General features: G+C 40.3%; 1 long non-coding RNA gene across 2 annotated transcripts in view; it reads right to left on the reverse strand.

Annotated features, from left to right (window-relative positions):
- LOC138918203 (uncharacterized) overlaps positions 1 to 5,883 on the reverse strand; it is a 47,682-nt gene extending 41,799 nt beyond the window's left edge. Inside the window, exon 1 of one of the 2 annotated variants that reach the window (XR_011427233.1) lies at positions 5,638 to 5,883. This is a non-coding gene — a long non-coding RNA (uncharacterized lncRNA). The remainder of the gene's footprint in view (positions 1 to 5,637) is intronic. The other variant, XR_011427232.1, reaches the window with a different exon arrangement.
- Between the last annotated feature and the right edge of the window lie 402 nt (positions 5,884 to 6,285).

Raw genomic sequence — 6,285 nt, forward strand, 5'->3', positions numbered from 1 at the left:
AATTTGAAATCAACAACCTAAAGTGACATCTGCACCCCTGTGTTCATTGCAGCACTATTCACAATAGCCAATACATGGAAGCAACCCAAGTGCCCATCAACTGATGATTGGATAAAGATGTGGTATATACATATGATGGAATACTACTCAGCCATTAAAAAAACCAAATTCATCCCATTTGAAATAACATGGAAGGACCTGGAGGGAATTATGCTAAGCGAAATAAGCCAGACTGAGAAAGACAAGCACCAGATGATTTCACTCATATGTGGAATATAAACAAACACATGGACAAAGAAAACAGTTCAGTGGTCACCAGAGGAAGAGGGGTGGGAGGTGGGCACAGGGGGTGAAGGGGAGCACTTATGTAGTGACAGACAAGAAATAACGTACAACTGAAATCTCACATCAGTGTAAACTATTATGAACTCAATAAAAAGGGAAAACAAGATGTCAGTTCTTGAACTCAGGTTGCACACATACGCAAAGAAGAGGACTGAGATAACCATAACAATAGTAGAAAGTGCTATGAGAGCCCAGGATCCTAATTGTCTGTCCAATAGCCTTGATCCCCTCACCTGGCTTTCCAAGTACTTGCAGAGTCGCAGAATGTCAGAGCTGAAAACGCAGTGAACATCAAGACACAGAGCAGCAATCACAATAAAATGCTCCATTTACAACCAATGGCATTTGTCTCAGAGAGGTTAATAGGTGGTTAAATGGTTAAGGGATGGTTAGTGACATGGGCAGAGTTCCTGACTCTTCACTCTGCCACTCACAGTAATATGTCACCACTTGGTGTCCTACCATCAACAATATTCACCATTTCAAAATGTAAGCTTACCATTCAAAATATTGATTACCTATTTGTTACTGTTTAGAAGGCCTGTGTTTGACAAAACTCGCTCTTTCGGTGTAGTGCACATACCACATTGCAATTAATCAGAACTCTCCATATCAGAACCATCCTTAAGATTTACGAGACAGAAGCTGCTATTTGTGCAACTAAACTTCAACAGAACTTACCATTTTGCAGATGCTTTGAAAGGGAAGGCAAGGCTTTGAAGCAAAGTGGGAGAAGTGATCCTTTTTTTAAGAGCTCAGTTAGGGTATTTATCCAAAGAACTTGAAATCAATGATCCAAAGAGATTTATGCACCACTACGTTCATTGCAGTGTTATTCATAATAGCCAAGATGTGGAAGCAACCCAAGTGCTCTTCTACAGATGAACGGATAAAGAAGATAGATAGATAGATAGATAGATAGAGTAGATAGATAGATACATGAAATACTACTCAGCCATAAAAAAGACAAAATTGTTCCATTTGCAACAACGTGGATGGACCTCGAGGGTACGATGTTAAGCGAAATAAGCCAGACAGAGAAAGACAAATACTGCATGATTTCACTCATATGTGGAAGATAACAAATACACGGATACAGAGAACAGATTAGTGGTTACCAGATGGGAGGGGGGTTGGGGGCATAGGCGAAAGAGATAAAGGGGAACATATGGTGATGGAAAAAATTAGACTGCTGGTTGTGAGCGCGATGAAGTGTATTCAGAAACTGATAAACAATAATGTACACTCGAAATTACACAACGTTATAAACCATTATAGTCCCAACAAAATTACTTGAATAAATAAATAAATAAATGTTTTAAAAAAGAGCTCATTTAGAACCAAAACCCAAGAGTTGTTGAACTAGTTCTGTAAGGAATCGTTGGTTACTACTGCAAGATCTGGCAGATTATGTCCTTTTGATACAGGAACCAGCGAGTTCCTACATTTATAGCTTCCCAGCGGACTCAGAAGAAAACTCAGCTCCCATGCAGTGGCTTAGGGCCCTACCCTATCTGGCTCCCTGCCCCTTTTCTCCCGACCTCGTCCTCGATTGCTCTTCCTCCATTCATTCCACTTCAGCTGCACTGGCTCCTTTGCATTCCTTGGAAGTCTTCAGGCCTTTGCCCTGTGTACTTCTCTGCCTGGAACAATCCTCACTGAGGTGTCTGGGTGGCTCACTCTCTCACTCCCTTCAGGTCTTTGCTCAGAAGTCCCCCCCTCAATGAGACTTACCTGGATTACCATGTTAAATATCGTAACGTGGCCCTCCAGGTGCGCACACACACGCATGCACACACATTAGGAACTATGGTTACTCACTTATATAGTGTCTGACCCAAACTGGGACATCATTTAGAGTTAAAGGGGGTGCTATTAATAATGATGCTGGGACAATGGTAATAAACTGAGCCTGCCTTGGGCAAACAGAGACATACACCCACCCCATACCTAACCTGTTCTGGTTTTCCCCTTTAGTATTTATCGCCCTTTGACATGCTATAATATTTACATATTTATTATGTGTGTTAGTTATTGTCTGTCTCTCACTCTCTTAGAACGTAAGCTTCATGAGGGCAAGAATATCAGTCTCTTTTATTTATTGATATACTTTAAGTGCCTAGAATAGTGCCTTACAGCCTGGCACATAGTAGATTCTCAATAAATATTTGTTGAATAACTATGTATGGGGAAATCAAAGATGATCTTGCAAATCCTTTAAACTGTAAGCATGAGATGAACTTGTTGGTTGAGTTGTGTCAAAAAAAGGTAAAAAATGAAACTGATGAATATGCAAACCCAAAACTTTAATGAGAGCTGTGAAATTCTAGATTTTAATACTGGGTCTAAAAGAGATGCTAATGAGTAATCTGGCTCTAACTCCCTTCCTTCAAATAAGCACACATTTACATTGATGCTCCTACATTATTTTCCTCTTCTCCATCCTTGAATGTCTCTGACTGGCTCTTCCTCATCTTTAAAAAGCTCAGGTGGAAATTTCTCCCTTGAGCTTTCACTTTCCCCACCTCCTCCACCCCTAAAGAAAAAGTCACACCCACAAGACAATGCTACTTGTTCCCTTATCATTTTATTTCTCTACCTTGTACATGTCCTGGAATGGTATATGTCTCATTACATACATACATCATTTTCTGGCTTATTTCTCATATCTTCTGTGTCTTCCCTGTGTCTTTCAGAGGACTGCAAGTTTATTAGAGACAGGAGCTCTAACTTATTTATTTTTGGCTTCACAGCAACTAGCACAGTACCTGGCATACAGTGGGCACTGTATACATAAATTTTTGTTGTTTTTGGTGAGCCCTGAGCTAACATCTGTTGCCAATCTTCCTCTTTTTGCTTGAGGAAGATTGTCACTGAGCTAACATCAGTGCCAATCTTCCTCTATTTTGTATGTGGGATGCTGCCACAGCATGGCCTGATGAGCCATGTGTAGGTCCTCACCAGGGATCCAAACCTGTGAACTCCAAGCCACAGAAGCAGAGCATGTGAACTTAACCACTACACCACCGGGCCAGTCTGTGTATTTATTGATGTGAATTAAATTGAATTTGATTCAACGACAACTATATATTTCATCTCATTAACCACCCCATCTACACAAAAAGCGCTGTATAACTGCAACATTCCAGCTTAACTGTAAGATTTTACATCACTGTGATAGCAAAGGCCCTTTCTAACATGACATTTTCACTTACTAATAGTTTCTCAGCCTCCAACTGACCCCACTCCCAGCTATAAATGAGCTTCAAACCCTAGTTGCCAGCTTAGAGAAGGCTACCATTTTCCTTGCAACATCACACATCAGCAGTCTAAACTAGGTGCTTGTATTTACTTGTGAATAAAAGAATGTCAACAATGAATTTGAGCCTATCAAATCCAATCTGTGTATATATGAAATCTTCCACAGTTGTCTTCTCAATCATAAGTTTCTGTATATATATATATATATATGGAATACATGCACACACACCCGTGTATCTATCATCCTTAAAATATATGGGGATAGATATTATTAAAACACATCTCCTGATTTCTGTGGATTATTTTTTGACCCTCTAATAGTTTGATGACGGTGGGCCAAGTCCTTTTTGACTCTGTTACTGAATGATTTGTCCATCACTGCTCATATTTTCTGCTTCTGAGCTATTCGACAGACTTCACTCTGAGATGCTTTTACCATCTGCGTAGTACCACGCATCTATGTTTAACTTTGATTATACTCCATTTCTTAGCTTGCAACGAGTTCCTTTCCATACCTCCAAGCCTACTTTGGATTTGAATCTTTCAACAGTGAAATGCCTAGGAGTAAGTGAAATACAACAGATCTTCTAAGCAAGACTGTTCAGATTCGCCATTAGCTGTCAAATTTCTTGCGTTTTGCCCTCCACAAATCCATGCCCGGAGCCTTCTCCCATGAAAGCATCCAGTATAAATTGGTGATAAACTCCATCATTTAAAAATCTCCGCCCATTTTCTCCAGAGGATGTAATATACGGCATCTTTTCCCCATCCTTTCCCAGCATGTTTCTTTTGTTCAGTCCAGAATCAGGCAATTCAGTTGACAGGTACACTTGATTTAAAGTGTGCTGACTCCCCTCCCCAGCAACAGCTCCAGATTCTAGCCCCCTAAATCACCACTGCAACGAGGAGAGAAATAGACAAACATCACTGAAAATTGTGAAGAACACTTTCTCGCCAGGTCGAGTCTATCGTGGGATGATCTTCACAAGGCCCCAAAGCTACCAGGGGTCTCTTGGAAATAGTTGCAAGAGTCAAGCGCTCTCAGTTACCAGAAATTCAAGCCGCCTTATGTATGTGTGGAAAAGATGTGTAACATAGTTGCTCTCTAAAGCACCTTAAGGATAACATCCTGTTCACTTTTCGCTCAGTTGATATCTGTATTTCAGCAAATGTCAGCGAGTCCACATACTTTGGCAGAACAAATGTTATTTTTCCTTTCATAACCGTCCTAAGAGGAATTGTGCAATCCTGTAGATTATCGCACGGAGCTCTCGTTGGCACGTGGCCAAGGCGGAATACTCTTCTCCGGAGGAGGCAAATTGTGAATTAGGTTTGCTGCTGGCAAATTGCTTTTTGTGTTCAGTTTAATTTAGTTTTCATGATTTTTTCCTGCGGGCTCATCCGGCCTTGCTCAACTAACTGGTTTAACAGATCAGTTTAAGTTCAGAAACCCTCAATCTCTCCAAGATTTCAAAATGTCTTTTTATTTAATTCCTGATTAGGACAAGTGAGAGTCACAAATGTTTTACAATTCTCCCAGACAGATATGGTATAGGAGAAGGGGCGGGGGCGGGGGGGGGGATTACAATAAATGACACCAGGCATAATTTTACTGCACTTCAGAGGAAAGAAAAAAAAATGAAGAGGAATGAACAGCTTTTCACTTAAAGTGAAAGTTACATTCTCTGGACAATGACTTCTTTGAAAATATATTGGGTAACCCATGAATAGCAATAGCAATGCAGCAAAGAAAATTGAGGGTCTCTGTTGAGAATAAGAGAGCAGGACCCAGGACCTGAATGTTCAGGAACTTGGTTTCTGCTCACACTAACCGGCTGGAACAGTCAGCTGTGAGTAAACTCAAGATCCCAGGTTGGCTCATTAATGAAACATTATTAGAATAACACAGTTTATAGGTTTCAATAATACACCTGAGGGATGCTCTAGTTATAATTATGTTCAACCACATAGGACACTCAAAAAAAAACAAAAATTAGAGTAGTTCAAATCAGGTAGGCATTTCTATCTTACCTGAAAGAATTCTGGAGGTAAGTAGTCCAATACTGATGGAATAATTCCCTACTCACCCAAGCTTTTTCTATCTTTATGCTCTATGGTCTTATCATGTGACTTCAATTCCGTGTTGCTTCATGTTCCAAAACAGCTGCTGGCGTTATGGCCTTTATGTCTGCTTTCTGGGCGGGAGGGAGAGCGGAAAGCAAAAGGCAAACACCTACTGGCTGAGTCAGCTCTCTTTGAAGAACCCTCCTAGAAGAAACTCACGGCTGGGTACTAACCAGTACACACACCATTGGCTGGATGCGTGGAGGCTGGGAAATGCAGTCTTTTAGCTAGACACATTTTTGGCATCCTAACCAAAATGTTGGTTAACTTACTAGAAAATACAAGAAGAGTGAATATTGACTGGGTCGCTTCAGTCCGTCATACGGGTAAAGTAAACTTTCCTGAACCTGGAGAGAAGACACTTTGAAACCTCTTGGTCTGTTTTAACCATTATCTTATACCTTATGTAAATATTTCACGAATTATTTTCTTGATGCAAATACATACTTACTTGATTCTTTTTTGTTTTCTGATAAAATCCTGCAATTAACAAGTAGAATGACATCATGCAGGATGACACATTGCTGACTTCTCATAAAATTTGGGAGGACACTA

Source organism: Equus caballus, chromosome 16 (genome assembly GCF_041296265.1).
Source record: "Equus caballus isolate H_3958 breed thoroughbred chromosome 16, TB-T2T, whole genome shotgun sequence".
NCBI lineage: Eukaryota > Metazoa > Chordata > Mammalia > Perissodactyla > Equidae > Equus > Equus caballus.